This window comes from Gymnoscopelus braueri (assembly GCF_963280865.1).
Source record: "Gymnoscopelus braueri genome assembly, chromosome: 23".
NCBI classification, from domain to species: Eukaryota; Metazoa; Chordata; class Actinopteri; order Myctophiformes; family Myctophidae; genus Gymnoscopelus; species Gymnoscopelus braueri.
The window spans coordinates 3,509,730-3,529,849 of NC_137625.1; the positions used below are offsets into that span (position 1 = coordinate 3,509,730).

The window sequence follows — 20,120 nt, forward strand, 5'->3', positions numbered from 1 at the left end:
CTACAGACGAGAGGCTGCGCTACCGCGGTGCGAGGGGAAAGAATCGAAAGTACCATAACGTTAAGGAGAACTCCTTCTAACGCTATGGACCAGAGCTAGACAGGGATAAGTTTGTGAGTGTCTGGCAGGCTACTAGCTCTTGTCCTCTGCTAAGCGATTAACCCTTTCACACTCCATGGCTTTAATGTTATGCAAAGCAGCCAGGTTGAGGCCATTGTTAAAGGTGTTAAAGACGGCTCGCCCCCATAGAGGTATAATATAGCTCGCCCCTGACGGTGCGTTGTTGTGTTAATGATTGACGGCTCGCGGCCGGCTGACGGTGAGAGCACGCGCGAGCCCCCAGCCTGGGAACTAAGGGGTCGACGACCCCCCGTAGCACCCCCTTCAGCTCAACCCTGGTAACAGTCATTCTACCTGACGTGTAGAAATCTTACTTTGACCGGCAAAAAATAATGTGTAAAAGAATGTTTTCTACTTTCCCCATGTGCTTCCCAATTTCACAGTCAGGTGTTAATGATGGATGTTTACTAAATTTAAGGTCACATGACCGACAACAGTGTTTTCTATTTATCTAGATAAAGGGTGGTTCAACTTACCCGCTGGCTCATCTTACCCCGTTCTCCCCTACAAGTATTTTCAGCAGTGGGATCATAATTTTTTTGCTGAATGGTAGATAATGTTGAGTTGGTCATTTTAAAAGTTACATTTTGGGTCCGACACTGATCCTAGATCAGCAATTAATACAACGTTTGCCTAACCCTAAAGTTTATTCTAATGCATTCTTAATAATGATATGGCAGGGGAGAACAGGGTAAGATCACTTTTTACATTTGAAATGACTATGTCCAGAAAAAAGAACAATCTATAATAAAGTGTTAATTTATCTGGTCTATTATTTGCTATTGTCCTTATAAAAATATGCCAACATGGATGTCAGGCTTTATAGTGACAATGATTAACATACATACTGTATATTCACAGTGAAGACAGTAGGGAAATAACATGTTGTATTCATATTAATGAGTCAATGCGCTAATATCTGGAGAATACTGGGCAACTGTATACTATAGCTTATATTCAACTATTGTCATCTAGTTCCATATCCATTTGAAAGTTATGGCAAAACACGCATTTAGTTCAAGCTTCACACCGGCCACATTCTCTCCACTTCATCCAGTGAGCACAATGTATGGGGCACGCAATTGGCAGGTGAGTTGTGGTTGGAGCGGTGCAGGGTATTAATGACTGTCATCCGGGTAGGGAACGAGACTTTGCCCCAGGTGAAGGAGTTTAATTATCTTGGGGTCTTGTCTAACCCTAACTCTCCAGTGAGGGGAGGACGGAGCAGGAGAACAGCCAGAGAATCCCTGGTCCCTGAGAGTCCCTGGAACAAAATATTTTGGTCCTCCCGAAAGAAAATTTTAGTAGGATAGGTTGAAAAGTGGTGATGTGGTCCTTTATACTTTTTGACTGGAGTCCCGCATGGGCCTATACTAGGCCCCTCCTTTTTTCTTTTTTAACTCTAAAATTTTTATCCCACGATTTTGTAACCCTTATTTTTTCACCCTAGTGCCAATGCCTAAGCGTGTAATCCTGGGCACTACCTTCCCTCTGCCAACCTAGGGAGGCCAGGGCCGAGCTCATGCCTCCTTCAATGCATGAGAGCCGTCTGACCTTCTTATCACCTGACAGGGGAGAGTTTCCCTGGTTGGACGTAGCGCGTGGAAGGAACACGTTATTCCAACCAGTTCCCTTCCCCTCCATCAGGCGCCCCGGCTGGCCAGGGGGAGGCAGTATAGAGACCAGGATTACTGCATGTTTTTTGTGAGGGTACCTACCCTAGGAGACACGGGGAGAACATGCAAACTCCACACAGAAAGGCCCTTTCGCCAACCCCACCTAGGGTATGGGCACTGATGACGCGGAGGAGAGAACACGCCCCCAGCGCCCACAGCGTCCCCTGCGGGAATCGAACCCAGGACCTTCTAGCTGTGAGGCGACAGCGCTACCGACTGCGCCACCGTGCCCCTGGCCCCCTCCTTTTCTCTACTACTAATATATCCTAAAACAAAAAACACCTACTGTACCAGCCCACTCTGACTGACGTGTCAACAGTGCAGGCTTAATGCAAGGACTTAGGTGCTGCAGCACTGGGCACCAACGTCAGGGGGGCACCAACGTCAGGGGGGCACCAACGTCAGGGGGGCACCAACGTCAGCGGGGCACCAAACGTCAGGGGGGCACCAAACGTCAGGGGGGCACCAAACGTCAGGGGGGCACCAACGTCAGCGGGGCACCAAACGTCAGGGGGGCACCAAACGTCAGGGGGGCACCAACGTCAGGGGGGCACCAAACGTCAGGGGGGCACCAAACGTCAGGGGGGCACCAACGTCAGGGGGGCACCAAACGGCAGGGCAAAAGTAAAAGAAGATTCTACTATCGGGTAAAGAGCGCCGAAATATTGTAACAATGGCTGCTGAAGAAGCGTGAAACTGTGACACGCATTGAGGTGGATTCTGATGGTCTTTGAAGATGCAAACTGGATCCAAACATCCCGTTCCTTTTTGCCCCACAGATGAACAGAAAGCATCTCTCTCTCTCCTAATTTCATTTGATATTAAAACAAACATGAAATATCTACCGTCTCTATATTTCCAGGGTACAGGGCCAGATAGCACTACCTGCATCTAAAACTACATTGCGGTTGAATTGTACAGACAAAACAAACGATGATAAAAAATAACTTAAGGTAGTCTTTCAGATGGAAGCAGATTTCTCTCCCATAACACATATATCTCATTTCATTTCATCTCTACTCATCGGTATGTTCTCTGAAAGCCCTGAGTGATATAGCAACACTGCAAAGGTCTATTGCAGGAAATGTCTAGAAATGATAAAGCCATTGACAAAGGCATAGTTGAAATACACCTTCTCGCTATATAGAATGTGAACTCAGGGTTGCCTCCTCGGTCTCACTGAAAACCGAGCATTCTTGGCAGCTTTTCTGTTCTCACAGCAGCAGGTGTTTGCTGTCTTAATTGACAAAAGCTGGAGGAATGTTCCCTTACTGCACACGTTGTCACATAAAGCCTTTCAGATCACTCACTCGCAGTAATGCCAGCTTTGCTTTATAACTCAGAACCAAACGCAGCTGGCCTACATGTGTCTTTTTTTTACCTGGCTGGTTTCCATAGCACATCAACCTATTATATTATATTACATCTATTGTATACTCTTATATAAAAATGTTAACAAATAAGCTGACACTCTCCTTCCTTTCTCTCATTCGCTCGTCTCTTTCTTTCTCTCTCGCAGGCATGTGGGTGCAAAGACGGACTCAGGCTAGACTGTGTGTGCGAACTGTGCACATGTGGTGTGTGTGTGTGTGTGTGTGTGTGTGTGTGTGTGTGTGTGTGTGTGTGTGAGAGAGTGTGAGTGAGTGGGTGAGTGAGTGAGAGAGAGATACATGGTAGATTTGTGTGAGCAACATGTTTGCTAAATGCATTATAATTAGTTTATTTTTATTAGACACGTTGAATCACTTGTGACTCAATGAGCCGCCATGTGCCTGTATGTGCAACGGGGTAATTGAAACGGCTGCAACTTTTCTCTGCATCGGTTTCGTCGCATCGCAAATCATTGGTCTGAACTAGGCTAAGGGATAGTTCACCCCAAAAAACACTTTTTTTCTATGGTCAAGAAGTACTCAGATTTTCTAGTTAAATAAATGTAGCAATATCACAATATAACAATACTTGTTGGAGCTTGTGAGGGATTCCCACAAGCTCACACTCGCGACGTTGTGAGCTTGCACATCGGTTGTTTTTGCTGCTTTTGTGTGTCACTATTAATTTACAAAACAAGAAGAAGTTGGACTTATGGATATATGAGATTTCTGCTCGACAGCGACGATATGATTTGAACGGTCTTGTAATTCCAGGCTGTGTGTGTTTGTGTTTGCCACAGGAAGCTGCCGTTGAAGGAGGACAAAGAGACTCTGAAGACAGACGCTATGGACATTAAAGTGCACTGTGACAACAGCCTTCACACACAGCCAGACCATAGCAAAGCATGATGGGAGAATTATTCCCACCTCCCTCTTCTTCCCCAACACACACACACACACACACACACACACACACACACACACAGTAGTTCTCAAACCTTTTCGTGCCAAGGACCCCCCAAATCGATATATATATATTTGGCCGCGGACCCCCATCTGAAAATGTTTTTAAAAAAAACATTCAAGATTTTCCAATAATAAAAAAAATAAATAGCACATGTACAAGCTCGCAGCATGGCACGAAGTGACACGATGTGAGCTTGTATATCTGCTATTTTTAAATAGCCAAAGTTAACACATTTTTGCTGGGGACCCCTCCAAGGACCCCCGGGGGTCCCCGGACCCCACTTTGAGAACCACTGCCGTACAGAACAGTACAGTACACTGCACTACACGACCACACACCATGAGACCAAAATCACAGCGAAAGTAATGGACAAAAATACCATGCCCCATGGGGAAAGGCATGACGTGTAAATAGAAAACATTACACTGGAAATAGGAAGATATAGTCTTGAGTGTGAGGTACCCAGATGATAACAGTGACACAAATACACGCACACACACACACACACACACACACACACACACACACACACACGGTAACAAGTAGCACACAGCACCTAACAAAGGCACATCACCGTGTGTGCTATTGTTGTTGTACATATATTTTAGTTAACTGTTATTTACTATTGTTACTTATTGATATTTTTTATATTTGTTGCTACAATGTTGAAGAGTCGAAACCCAAGAAATTTTGCTCTCGTATACTTGTATATGGGAAGTAACAAATAAAGATATTGAATCTTGAACGATATGCAACTCGTGTCTGATAAAATGAATATCAAAAATCTAAATACGGAATCAAGCTACTTAAAAACTGTGGGGTGCTCACAAAAGCCTGAATAGACGATAAAATGACCCAAACATTTTTGAAAGTGAAATATCCCTTTAGGGCGCGCTCCCACCAAGAGTTGGCTGGCCGCTGTTAAACGCAGGTTGTGCGCGGCCACAGTTTTTTGCAGCCAGCGGATTCTAAAAAAACGGGAGTGTCGCGCCTGTCACTCACTTTCAGGACCCTCCCCGTAGCCCGCACTGCCTGCTGCCTTGAGCACCATGGTGCTTCCTGAGTCTTGAGACAGTCCGCCTTCCACTCACCCGATTGGACAGAGGGAGAAAATCGGCTCCTGCCTCCAGCAGTTTTATGCTTAGTCGCGGAGAGCAGATAAACGCAAGGTCTGCGCAACTAGCGGAAAAATCATTTGCATTTGCATTGACAATGCATTGGCAGATTCTGCAAACAGCGGCCAGCCAACTCTTATGGGAGCGCGCCCTTAAGTACAGTTCTGAGGTAGTTTTACTTTACTCGAGTATTTCCAATTGTCTATACTTTTACCTATACTCCACAACAATTATTTGACACAACTTTAGGTACTTTGATTACTTTGACACACAATCTCACACAGATTATTATTACATTATAAAACATATACATTAACCACTTTAGCCCTATTTTATACATAGGCTATTTGAAAATAGCCGATCTACAGGCTCACGTATCGCATCGCGACACGTTGGGAGCTTGTAGATCAACTATTTTCAAACATTTGAGTACTTTCACTTATGGTACTTTAAGTACATTTGGATACCAATATTTTTGTACTTTTACTAAAGTAAATTTTTAATTCTAGACTTGTACTTGTAACAGAGTAGCCTACTTCTACATTGCAGTATTGGTACTTTTACTTAAAGTAATACTAGGTAACGTTTTCAACAAAACTAAAGTTAAATTGTATATCTTTTGTCAGTGGCAAAAGTTTCACAACACCCACTCCATGAATTTCACCCCCGGAAGCCTTTTATTTATATATTTTCTATTGAACGGTGAAGGGGGGGACTTTCCCGGGAAAATGACGTTCCTGGCCAACGTCATGACGTCGTGGCCGACGTCCCCAGGAACTACCGCAACGGTTTCCTGTTTGGCCAGGAACTACCGCGGTAATAGCAAAAAGGAACCTCACGCTGATGTTAAGAGAATGTAGGATTGGAAGATCGAAAAAGAACAGAAAAAGAAAGCACAGCTCATGGTAACTAATGCTCCACTGGCTAAGAGAAACGATCCGTAGATAGTATAAAACAATTAAAAGATCGCTTTTTGAAACGCTTCCGGCTTCCGGTGAAAACGAATGGAATTCTGGGTAATCGAGGATTACGGAAATTGTATGCAGTGACGGTAGTGACCAGCAGAGGTTGCTAAAAATCGTTATTTGGGATTCTGCATTGTACAACTTTAAGTAAAACATTTGAGTACTTTCACTTATGGTACTTTAAGTACATTTGGATACCAATATTTTTGTACTTTTACTAAAGTAAATTTTGAATTCTAGACTTGTACTTGTAACAGAGTAGCCTACTTCTACATTGCAGTATTGATACTTTTACTTAAGTAAAACATTTGAGTACTTATTCCACCACTGGTGACTACCGTGACCGCCTCCAGTTCCCATATCAGGCGGACATGGGGGTTGGGCCCAGTGGCGTAGCCAGAAGGCTAGCCGAGGCTGGGCCGCGCGCCCGGACAGTGCGCGCGCGGGTTTGTGACGAGATTTCGGGTACCTATAATACACTGTTATCAAAATGGCTGAATATGACATAAAAAAAATAAAAAGTTTAAATTTCTTTATTTTTTTGGGGGGGGTGGGCAGAAAAAAAAAGGGTGGGCCCAGGCCTACCTATGACCACCCATGGCTACGCCCCTGGTTGGGCCTACCCCCCCCAATCCTGAAACTAAGGGCAACACCGTCTGTCAGAATCTAGTTATAGCTGTGGTGGTCTCCGGGCTTAAAGGGTCAAATCAGGCTTGAACCTAATGTCACCCAACACCAACCTCAATATTCCTCCCTGCAATATGCTCCTGTGACCTGCAGAGGGCACTGTAGTCCTATTTATTACTGCATCATCTCAGCAGCTGATAAGAGTCTGGTTACTCACCGTTTTATGTTTTATCCCTGCTTGAGGTCAGACTGAATTAAATGGATGCATTTCCTTTTGGGAAATGCAGACCGACATGTTTGATAATATCACATTTTTTTTAAACGCATCACAACACATCGCAATGCACTATTGTGAGCTTGGAGATGTGCCATTTTCAGTATTTGTCATTATGAAGAAGTACTGTAAGGATTAAGTTGCTAATATTGTGCTATAAATTATCTTTCACACACACACACACACATGACTGTGTGTGTTTTATTTTAACTGCCTCTTTCCATTGCTTCTGACCATGCATGTATTGTATGCAAACTGTTGCATACATACAGTGGTGGAAAAAGTACTCAAATTCTTTACTTAAGTAAAAGTATCAATACTGCAATATAAAAATACTCTGTTACAAGTAAAAGTCCAGAATTAAAAATGTACTTGAGTAAAAGTACAAAAGTATTGGCATCAAAATGTACTTAAAGTACCAAAAGTAAAAGTACTAAATATTTGAAAATAGCAGATCTACAAGCTCACAACGCGTCGCGATGCGACGCGTTGTGAGCTTGTAGATCGGCTATTTTCAAATAGCCTAGGTTTAAAATAGGGCTAAAGTGGTTAATGTATGTTTCATTATATCATAGTTTATATCTGAAAAGTAACTAGTAACTAAAGTTTTCAAATAATTGTAGTGGAATAAAAGTAGAATATTTGCCTCTGAGATGTAGTGGAGTAGAAGTAAAAGTATTGGAAATTGGAAATACTCAAGTAAAGTACAAATACCTCAAAATTGTACTTAAGTACAGTACTTGAGTAAATGTACTTAGTTACTTTCCACCACTGCATACATTCTCTTCTCATCATAAATATCTGGAATATCTGACCTGCTAGTATTCATTCACTCTACTCCGGTGGTCTTCAACAGGGAGTGCGGGACCCCTAGGGGGTCCTCAGAGATACTGCAGGGGAGCCGCCAAATCTTTGTGTGAGAGGGACTATTAATTTGTATTTTTTTACATTAACCAATTGAACCCTCGCATCCATATTCTGGGGGGGAACATTAGTCGAAAATAGCAGATTAACAAGCTCACAACGCGTCGCAGAAGCGGTGTGAGCTTGTAGATCGGCTATTTTCGGCGAAGTGGGTTTGGTGTACAGGGACAAAAGAATAGACCAAGTACCGAGCCAAAGGTCAGGTTTATAAAGTATTGAGGGTTTAAGTCGTTAAATGTCGGAGAATAAGCATTTTACATGAATCCAATATGGGTCCCTGCTTCATTACTCTCCCTCTCCCTCTCTCAGCCAAGGGCTCCTTGGCCTGAAAAACATTGAAGACCCCTGCTCTACTCATATCAGTGGAGTAACTGGTACTAATAATATGCCCGACTACACCACCTCCTGCTCTACTCATATCAGTGGAGTAACTGGTACTAATAATATGCCCGACTACACCACCTCCTGCTCTACTCATATCAGTGGAGTAACTGGTACTAATAATATGCCCGACTACACCACCTCCTGCTCTACTCATATCAGTGGAGTAACTGGTACTAATAATATGCCCGACTACACCACCTCCTGCTCTACTCATATCAGTGGAGTAACTGGTACTAATAATATGCCCGACTACACCACCTCCTGCTCTACTCATATCAGTGGAGTAACTGGTACTAATAATATGCCCGACTACACCACCTCCTGCTCTACTCATATCAGTGGAGTAACTGGTACTAATAATATGCCCGACTACACCACCTCCTGCTTGTGGGCAGGAGGATCCCCTAAAGTAAACCATTAGAATGTTCAACACTGTAATGTGACCGACTACTTCTCCCATAAACAGGAACAATGTAAAAGAGGCACTTTGTGGAAAAATAGGACACTTTATTACAATATAGCTACAGAATGCATTCAAATTGTTAAAAGTATCGGGGCAATAATAGGTCAGTAAGGCAAGATTTATCGAATCAAGTGACAAGTTAGTTACTCTCCTCTGGCAAGGGAAGGGCGGGTCGGCACGTGCACACAGTTCTACCAAATTACTATTGGGGACAGATGGACAGGCCTGGCATCAAACAACTCAAGCAATAGAACATCTAATATTCAATACAAAAACATGCATTGTGTCAGGGATTAAGATGCACACCAATAAAACCAAAGGTCCCACGGTGCAGTCCCAAGAGAGAAAGGAAGCTGTGTGTAACAGGGCAGACCCGGCCTTGAACATAGTTACACTAACACAAAGAGAGGAGGGAAAACCAATTAAAACACGTCACTATGAATACAACCTAAAATCTATGCCTACAGCACCTACTATACCTCAAATTAAAAACAAAAATAAACAGCAACAAATCAAAAAGGGTCAAATAATAATGGACAACAGTGGCTGGATTGGTCCCTTTAAGGAAACAGACAAAATGCATTAGTTGCCAGCGCTAGTATTACAACATAATGCAAACACTGTATTCAAGTAATCATTAAAAGAACATGCAGCATAAACCTACTTTGCTTTGCAGTGAATGATACACAACTCTTGTAGCACAATGCAAGGACAAGGGGCACGGGGACAATTCCAGCACCACAGCTACAAAGAAGCGATTACAAAACTAAAAATGCATTAAATACACAGACACATACAATGTATACCATTTCACCAGTATCTCCAGGTCTCTAGACACAGCACAGCAGTTCCTTGGAAGTCACTTCATTTGTAAACTGGGATGAATAAATAAATACATTTGAATAAGGTCAAATAAAACACAATGATGTTGACACAAATTAAAGTGTTAAAAACATGGTAAGCATCCATGTGCTCAAACAAATAGGCTATCAAACAAAGGCCAGCAGTAGCATTATAGCCTCAACAAACTAAAGGGTAGCCTTACACATTATTCTGTGCTACACAAGGTTGAGCTTTGGCCTACCATGAGTTCTCCTTCACCCTGCATGAGACAAGAAACACTATTATCTGCAGCAGAGTCAAAATAGCTCTTTACTGGGAGGAACTAGAGCTTATACTTCCTGGTCATGTGACTAGGTCAGGTGCAGTGGGTGCACCATTCACCTGGATTCCCACATCAGTAATATTTGAATATCTGACCTGTTTAACTACTTCTATTGCTATTCTTCTTCCCTTTCCTGAAAACTACCAACGATGGAGCTTCTTTAACACAGTAAACCTGTGATCTGACAATGAAGCTGAAGTTGAGACTGAGTTGAAGAGAAAAGCAGTTCCAAGTCCCAACATACTATAATGGTTGTTATGGTAATTTATTTATGGTGGCAATCACAGATATGCAGGATGTGACCCTGTAATGAGCACTTTATGAACACAAAACATTGTACTTTGAAATGTCTGTATTTATGGCCCTCGACTGTTTTAAGAGTTGTCGTATTTTAAATGGATATAACATGAATGAACAATCAAGAGGGTTTATTATAACAACAACAATAAAGATAAAGATATAATAAAAAACTAAGATACTGCCCCATGAGGAATTCATATGATGAACACAATGCATTACTAATTACACTAATAATCCAATAATAGATTACATCGCCCTTCAGCCAACCAAGGCCACTGGCCATGACAACATCACCCGATCTACTACAGTATGTGGCCAGTGACAATGGCCATTTTCCTTCCACACCTCCTGCATGGAGCGCGTGACCCGAGATGATGTTGGTTTGAATCCAGCACACAACACCAATGGTTTTGATAATGTGGATTGTGGAAGTTAAATGGTGGATTTGTGGATAGGACTCTATATGAACAAACTTGTTATATCAACAAATGCATCGCATTCTGTTTGTGTGACATGCATGATGCAAAGGTTTTGAAAGTGAAACTGGCCAAAGTCCCAGGGGGTCCGCGGACCCCCTGGGAGTAAAATCATTTTAAAAAATGTAAAAACTTTTTTGGGGGAAATTTTTATCCCACGATTTTTGAACCCCAAAATAAGCGAGCCCTCGCTTATTTTTGTGCGGACGTAATTTGTTTGTCATTGTGGTGAATGTTGTGTGTGTGCTGCTGATGTTTGTTGTGTGAAGCTTAATGTCAGAGTGTTTGTGTTGGAGCGCCTCAGTGCGGCTGTGCAACATCTTGCATGCGTGGCTCTGGCTTTACAGTTTTCCTGGACCCCTAAGGGGGGGGGCGGACCCTCTGGGTATTTTTTATTTTAATTTTTTATCCCATGATTTTGTACCCCCAAACGATATTTTCTTTTGGGGGGGGGGGGGGGGGGTTAGGGGGGGGTACTAGACGCGGGCCGAACTTCTAGTATACATACATCATGCATACAAAATCCATACATACATACATACATACATACATACATACATACATACATACATCCATGCATACGCGCACCATACTGTACATACATTTACACCAATACAAGTACATACAAAACAACTATACTTACAATACAATTTCTATAATAAACTAAAGAAAGAAAAGAAAAGAAACCTAGAAAAAACAGTACCTAGTGATATCCAGCACCTTCTTCATCCATGTACCTCATGAGTATCATGTCTTTATGTTTTTTTTTAACTGTTTCATGTTTGCACATCTCTTTAAATCCACCGTAAAATTATTCCATAGACTCACCCCAACATTGGAAATACAAAAACTGTTTCCAGTCGTGCGCCTATAGTGTACTTTAAGATTACATTTCAATTTTCCCCTTAAATTATAATCCCCCTCCAGTTCTCAAAATAATTTCTGTATGTTACCTGGTAGTAACATATTATAAGCCTTGAACATAATCTGTGCTGTTTGGAAATCAACAATGTCAGCACATTTCAGCAATTTTGACTGTAAAAAATAATGAGTTTGTTTGATAACCCACATTGTTAATTATACGTATTGCTCTTTTTTGTAGGGTTGTTATTGTACTTAATGATATTTTGCAATAATTCCCCCAAACCTCTACACAGTACTGCAAATAGGGCAGGACTAAAGAACAGTACAACGTATGAAGTGATTTCTGATCCAATACCTTCTTGGCTTTATTTATAACTGCTATACTCCTTGATACCTTAGTTTGTACATGTTTAATGTGTGATTTCCAGTTTATTTTTTCATCTATAGTTACCCCCCAAAAATGTATTTCCTTTACTCTTTCAATTTCCACCCCGTCGATTTTGACCTTTACCTGTGTGTTTTTCATGCTATTGCCAAATAATATTATCTTTGTCTTTTTCACATTTAATGTCTGTTTCTGTCGAACCATAATTTCAATTTATTCATTTCTGTATTTATGTCCTCCTGTAATTGGTTCAGGTTATCTCCAGAAAAAAAATATTTGTGTCATCCGCAAATAGCACAAACTGTAAAACTTTGGAAACTTTACACATATCATTAATGTACAAAATAAAAAAATTTGGGACCCAATACTGACCCCTGGGGGACTCCACAAGTAATGTCCAAGCACAAGGAGGAACAATCACCCAGCTTCACAAACTGCTGTCTCCCACTCAAATAACTTTTGACCCAATCAAGCACTATTCCCCTAATACCATATCTTTCCAATTTCTTGTGTAAAATATCATGGTAGATTGTGTCAAACGCCTTTTTTAAAGAAATAAATACTCCCACTGCATATTGTTTCTGGTCTATAGCACTAGTTATTTCTTCCATTGCCTCAATAATTGCCATTGATGTTGATCTATTTGATCTAAACCCATATTGATTTTCGGCAAGTATTTTGTTCTTTTCAAAAAATCTATTGTTGAAGAGTTGAAGTATTTTTGAGAATTGTGGTACTAATGAGACCGGTCTATAATTTGTGAAGTGATGCTTGTTCCCCGTCTTGAATATAGGGATGACCTTGGCTATTTTCATTGTATTGGGAAATGAACCAGTTTGAAAAGATAGATTACAAATGAATGTAAGTGGTTTAGAAATGCCCTCAATTACCTGTTTAACTACTGTCATGTCAATGTTATTGAAGTCTGTAGACTTTTTATTCTTACATTTATTAACAATATCCAAAATTTCATTTTCATGTACTGCAGTAAGAAACATTGAGTAGGGATTTGTTTCTGTTAAATGTTCACCATGTGACCCTGGATCAGGGATTTGACTTGCTAGGTCAGGTCCTACATTTACCAAAAAAATCATTTAAACTGTTTGCCACTTCATCCATGTTATAATTCTCAATATCCTTATCAATAAAGTACATAGGAATACTATTATGCCTAGAGCCATTTCTTATAACATTATTTGAAATACTCCATATTTCTTTAATATTATGTTTATTTTCATCTAATCTCCTTTTATAATAGTCTTTCTTGCTTGTCCATATAATATTAGTTAATTTATTTTTATATTTTTTATATTAACTTCAGCCTCTTTAGTTCTGTCTTATGAATTCTCTGTAAAGTGTGTTTTTCTTTTTACAGGCATTTTGAAGTCCTTTTGTAATCCATGGACAGTTACTAAAATTTAATTTTCTACAATATTTTTTAATTGGACAATTTTTGTCATATAATGAACTAAATATTTTTTAGAAACGAATTATGCAGTATCAACCTCTTTTTCACAGTATAATTCATCCCAGTTCTGCCCCAATAATTGATTTTTTAACAAGTTTATGGATTCCTCTGATCTTATTCGTTTATATTCAATTTGTATCAATCTTTTTCCCGTAATTTTTATCATACACAATAAACACTGGTAGATGGTCACTGATGTCATTGATCAGTAATCCACTCATTGCATTATTTTCTACATCGTTAGTAAATATATTATCAATAAGAGTTGCACTATGGGATGTAAGTCTGCTGGGTCTGGTGATCTTTGGAAATAGGCTCATGCTATACATTAAATCTATACATACATTAGTACTATTATGATAGGGATTTAAAATGTCAATATTCCAGTCGCCACATAAGAACATAGTTTTGTTACTTATTTTTGAGAACATACTTTCCATCCACTCACTGAACATATCTATGCTGGAATCTGGTGCCCTATATATACAGCTAATGATTAAATTCTTGTTTTTTTCCTTGCAGATTTCAATTGTTAGACATTCCAGTAGATTATCAACCACAGTTATCATTCCATCAATAATCCAAAAATGTTAAGATTTTTCAACATATATAGCAACTCCTCCATAGCCATTGATTTCTCTGTTGATGTAAGTGAATTCATATCCATCCAATTCAAAGTCTATTCCTTTTTCAGCACTTAACCATGTTTCCGTTATTGCTATTATATTGAATGGCTGTGCAAAAGTTAGTAGGTAGTTCTTAATGTTCTTGAAGTTGGCATATAAACTTCTGCTGTTGAAATGAATAATAGATAGCTTTCCCTCCGATTTGATGTTATGATTGTACTGATAGTCCGTATAGTAGCAGCAATTGTTATTAATGGAAGAGAAAAAATTATTGTCCGGGTCTATATCCTGTTCCAAGTCCAGTACATTATGATCAGTGTATTCAAACGGTTTAAGTTCGAGATGTTTATGTTCACTTATCCTTTGTGTTATGTCATTATTGTTCCCAGATTTAGACTGCAAAATGTTCGTGGTTGTCATGGTTGTGTTTTGCTTGGTATTATTACAGTACCTCCATGTCGCGTGCAGTACAGTGTTGCACATTAAGCTAATCAAGTTTTCTTATCAGAGCCACTTATGACACCCTTCCTCCCAGCCTTGGCACGATGGTATGGCTCCGTGGACAACTGTGGCCTTTGCGAAACAGCCAAGGGAAATCTCTGCCACATCCCGTGTGGCTGCTGTCGGCCTTGGCCCAGGGTCGTTACAGGTGGAGGCATGACCAGGTACTAAGGAAGCTGGCAGAACACACAGAAAGCATGAGAGTCCTGGCCAATGAGAAGATCCCAAGATCCCAACAGAGGCAGCTGGTTCAGTTTGTAACAGCAGGAAAAACTGCCCAAAATCGGATAGAACATCAGTCCTGGCTCCAGGCAAAGACTGGTTATGAGAGCAGATCTCGACAAATTGACATTGACATCACCATCCCCACACTGAGACCCGACATCGTCCTGTGGTCAACAACCGAGAAGCGAGTTCTGTTTGTCGAATTGACGTACCCATGGGAGCAGGGCATTTAGGAAGCGTACAAGAGGAAAAAGGTACGGTATGCTGATTTAGTGGCAGAATGCCAAGACAAAGGTTGGAAAGCAAACCTATCCAGTAGAAGTTGTCCTCTCAACTAACCATTTTTTTTTCTTACATTTTTATCCCACGATTTTGCAACCCGATTTTATTCACCCAGTGCCAATTGTCTAAGTAATCCTGGGCGCTACACTCCCTCTGCCAGCCTAGGGAGAGCACAGAGCCGAGCTCATGCCTCCTTCAATGCATGAGAGCTAACAAGCCTTCTTATCACCCGACAGGGGGGAGGTTCCGAAGTTGGACGTAGCGTGTGGAAGGAACACGTTATTCCAACCAGTTCCTTTCCCCTCCATCAGGCGCCCCGGTCGACCTGGGCGAGGCGGTATAGAGACCAGGATTACTGCATGTTTTTATGAGGGTACCTACCCTGGGGGACACGGGAGAACATGCAAACTCCACACAGAAAGGCCCTTTCGCCAACCCCACCTAGGTATGGGCACAACCAATCACTTCTTGAGGGACATTGGCTTCACGGCAGCAAAGGTCAAGAAGGTCCTACAATATCTCTCATAAGAAGGGAAGTTTCTGGCTCTGGCTGCGAAGGAAAAACAGGAGTTGGGGGAATCGAGATGCCACGCGTAAAAAAACCTGACTATCGAAATCCAGGGAGATGTCCCTGACCGCTGCCCCACCGTCTTGAGATGTTCTGGTGATTAAAGGGGCAAAACATCAGTGATGGATAGCTCCCAGCTGAAGACCCTGCGGCTGGTATCTAGGTACTGGTTGAAGTTTAGCCTGACAGAAGAGCCCTGAGAGCTTCCAACACCAACCTGCCACATTCAGCCATCAGGCATGCGGCCAGGTGCAAGCCTGGCTCAGGGAGGAGGACGCCCCTGCCATGCAGAGTCTATAGGGTCACTCCCTGGTGAGCAAAGGGGCCAAACACCAGGCCAGGAGGGCTCCCAGCTGAAGACCCTACAGCTGCTGCTTAACCCATTGATACCTGGAACGCATATGTGTCACTTTAGATGTCTTTGGCTATTCAAAAATAGCAGATCTACAAGCTCATAGCGCGGCACCGAGTGCCGCGCTACGAGCTTGTAGATCTGCTATTTTTGAAAAATCGTGAAAAAATATTTTTTATATTTTTTTTGAAAAAACTGTTAGGATTTAGATTTGTTTTAAGAATCGCCTCAGGTCTTAACCGTCGGAGGTACGGTCAGGCAGAGATGCCCAGCAGGTACCGACATCTGTCTGTCAACAAAATAATCATCTGGGGACCCCCCAAAATAATTTCGGGACCGGTCCCGACCCCCAGTTTGAACCACTGCTGTAAGTGACAAGAATCAAGAATAGAAAGGGTTTCTTTGTCACTATACTCACACACAGGCACAATAAGCCAAAGTGTGTGTGGTCTGTAAAAATCACACCCAGTGTGAGTAAGCGGTGCCTACTCTGTTTGATGAGTGTGTGCTGTCATTCAGGCGGTACAAATCTATTTGATGTGTGGGCGCTGGCATTCAGACGGTACTACTCTATTTGATGTGTGGGTGCTGGTATTGAGGCGGTACTAAAAGAGTATTTGTACAGTTTTTATCAACTTTTAAGTATCTTTACTCATTTTGAGTAATTCTAAGTATTTTTACTCAATATAAGTACTCTTAAGTATTTTTACTCAGGATATTTACTTTTAAATATTTGTACTCTATTTACTTTTAATAATTTTTACTCACATTGCAGATCGGTCGTTTTAGTGTGTGTGTGTGTGTGTGTGTGTGTGTGTGTGTGTGTGTGTGTGTGTGTGTGTGTGTGTGTGTGTATGTGTGTGTGTGTGTGTGTGTGTGTGTGTGTGTGTACACGTACGCACCAGCCTGTGTGTGTGTGTGCATGTCTTTAAGTGGTGCATGTGTTGCACTGTGTCCTGTTTGTGTTTAATCAGCTGCTTATGCCGTGCTCGGACGGACGGACGGACGGACGGACGGACGGACGGACGGACACGCAAACACACACGGTCAAATGTAGAGCGGCTGGCACCGCTAAAAAAAACAACATCAACATCAATAATAAATAATATTAAAAACTAAGAAGAATAACAATGAAGAATAATGGATAGTTGCATCCCTACACGCACACATGCATGCACACACGCACGGGTAAGACAGGGCAATGACCCGTATGTTGGCTAGTTACTACAGGTAGTAATGTAGCACACAGCACTGCACGCACACCATCATGGACTCACACGCACGCACACCAACACACACGATTGGTTGATGCTAGCAACTGACGAAGATATGGCTATTATACGGAAATATCGCGCCTACACGCACACAGATTGTCTACTTAACAGTTCAAACTCTGGCCACTTGGTGCTTGGTTATACGGAAAGAAAGGCCACATGTCTATCGTTATGCAAACGCACTGGACTGAATGGACGGCTTTGTCCAGTAAATACACTGAAAGAACAAATCTGTTTAGTAATTAAGAGAAAATACAGAGACATAGTGTTAAATACTTGACCAACATGGATTTTACAGTGGAATTACTCAGCTGTGTAAAGGAATTAAGTAGGCTACATTTACTCAAGTACTGTACTTACATTGAGTTGAATTTATTTGAGTATTTCCATTTTGTGATACTTCTTTTTACTCCATCTCAGGGGCAAATATTATACTTTTTACTCCATTACAATTATTTGTAAACTTTAGTTACTAGATACTTTGAAGATTTTGATTACAAAACATGCAGTTAAGCCCTATAGGGCCCCTAGGCTTTGGAATGCCTAATGAATAATAAGGGGTCAGACTTGATACCAGGGAAGGAACAATTAGGGGTTAAGTGTCTTGCTCAGGGACACCCCAGTGCCGGTGCTGGGAATTGAACCTGGGACCACTGTTTTCACAGGCAGTCTCTCTATAGCTGAGTGGTTAGTGAGCCCGCCTCGGGAGCCAGAGCCCCTGGTTGTCCCAGGTATGATTCCTGGCCTGGCCAGCAATGTTGACGTGTGAGCAAGATTCATAACCCCTAATTGCTCTGTGTCCCTTGAGGGCTGCGATCAGCTGGGTTGAGCTGAAAACTGAAAAACCTATGTTGCTATATCAAGTGGTGGTTCTCACACTTTTTCATGTAAAGGACCCCCAAAATTATATGTATTTGGCCGCCAACCCCCATCTCAAAATATTTTGTTCCAGGGACCCCCAGAAGCAAAGATTTGAGTAAATTGTTTTTGCCTATTCAAAGATGTGCACACATTTTCTTGATTATTCAAAAATAGCAGATCTACAAGCTCATAGCGCGGCACAAAGTGACGCACTGTCAGCTTGTATATCTGCAAGTTTTGAATAGGCAAAGTGTAAAATGACACAGATGCTTTCCCAGGTTTAATGGGTTAAATACATGGCCCCTCCCACCACCACCACCACCACCAGACAAACCAAATCAACAGGTACCTAGTTTGTCACTCTTATTTTTTTAGAAGTCACAGGGAGTTGATGCATTTTAACACGCTAATACATTTGCTTTTCCACTTCCAGTGTCCATTGTCAATCTTTGATGTGGATTCTGATGTGGACAGACTTGGACTCGGCGTAACACAGTTCTCATCCAATCAGAAGTTTGATCACAGGTGGAATTAATTGGTGGTTAATTGGAGTTCCCTTTAAAGGGCAAGACCACTTTGGTAGAGGTTTGGGTTGTGTAGTTACCTTGCCATGATGTAACTCCAAAGGTGGGCAAGAAATAAAAAATAATTGCTCCATTGATTAGAAATTGATAATTCAAAATATGCTCCTCATTGACTTACATTGTACATTGTACATTGTATCAATTTCTAATCAATGGAGCAATTATTTTTGATTTCTTGCCCACCTTTGGAGTTACATCATGGCAAGGTAACTACACAACCCAAACCTCTACTAAAGTGGTCTTACCCTTTAAAGGGTTCCTGTCCCCTTGGAAATAGTTTGGACTCTTTTACATCCAGAGCAGAGGGCCGGCTTGTTGTATCGGCTATTTTCGGCAAAGGGACTTGGTGTAGAGAGTAAATAGAGCCCTGGGGGATTCTGGTCGACTAATCAAGGTTTAAATGTGTTTTTAATAAATGAGAAGTGTTAACTTTGTAGTAGTTTGCTTGCTTTGTGTCAGTGCAGCCCCAGTGTGTGTGTGTGTGTGTGTGTGTGCATACAAAACAAGCCACAAGCAGGCTGCACAATGAGTACTTCAATTATATTTTGATTCCAATACTTTTGTACTTTTTTCTCAAGTAAAAATGTACTGGTTTCTACATTGTGGTATTGTTACTTTTACCTAGGTAAGTATAAATATAAGTACTTCTTCCACCACTGGATGCGACACCAGTGTCAGCCAGCCTACCCAGTGGGCATATGGATAATACATGTTGAGTAATGTACAATCTATGGAGAGTTAAACATTTACAGCAGCTAACCTAAGTAGTCATCTGTTCTGGTACATTGGTGTACATCCCAGCAGTTCCATGTGCAAATTTTCCATAGTAAGCATGCAAGAGACATGCCCAGAATGAATGGGGGCTTAATGGGTATGTATATGTATGTAGCCTGATGACTATATGGCACTTTATGAGACTGTGTACTTTGTCCCTTGTTTGTACTCTGTACTTTATGCACTTGTGCAGGCCAGGGAAAGAGATGCAGGATCCTGAAATAAATGATTTTTCTGAAGCAGCAGTGGTTGAAGAACTCTGATGTTTTGAGTAAAAATGGCAATACCACAATATAGAAATACAAGTAAAAGGCATGCATTCAATGATTTAGTCCTTGAGTAATAGTATTGCCATAAAAATATACTTACAATACCAAACTAATTATATTTATATATTTTTTTTTTCCCAGTTTCAAATTATTAAAAAAAATGCTCATCTACAAGCTCACAATGCATCACATTGCAAACTTGTAGATGGCTATGGCTATTTTCGAATGCCCTAAGTATAAAATATATCTGTCAATTAATAC

The 20,120-nt window shown here is 41.3% G+C and overlaps 1 protein-coding gene across 1 annotated transcript in view; it reads right to left on the reverse strand.

Annotated features, from left to right (window-relative positions):
* The window catches only part of LOC308079212 (mixed lineage kinase domain-like protein), a 165,920-nt gene that overhangs the window by 61,677 nt on the left and 84,123 nt on the right, over positions 1-20,120 (reverse strand). The gene's annotated exons all lie outside the window — the stretch shown is intronic.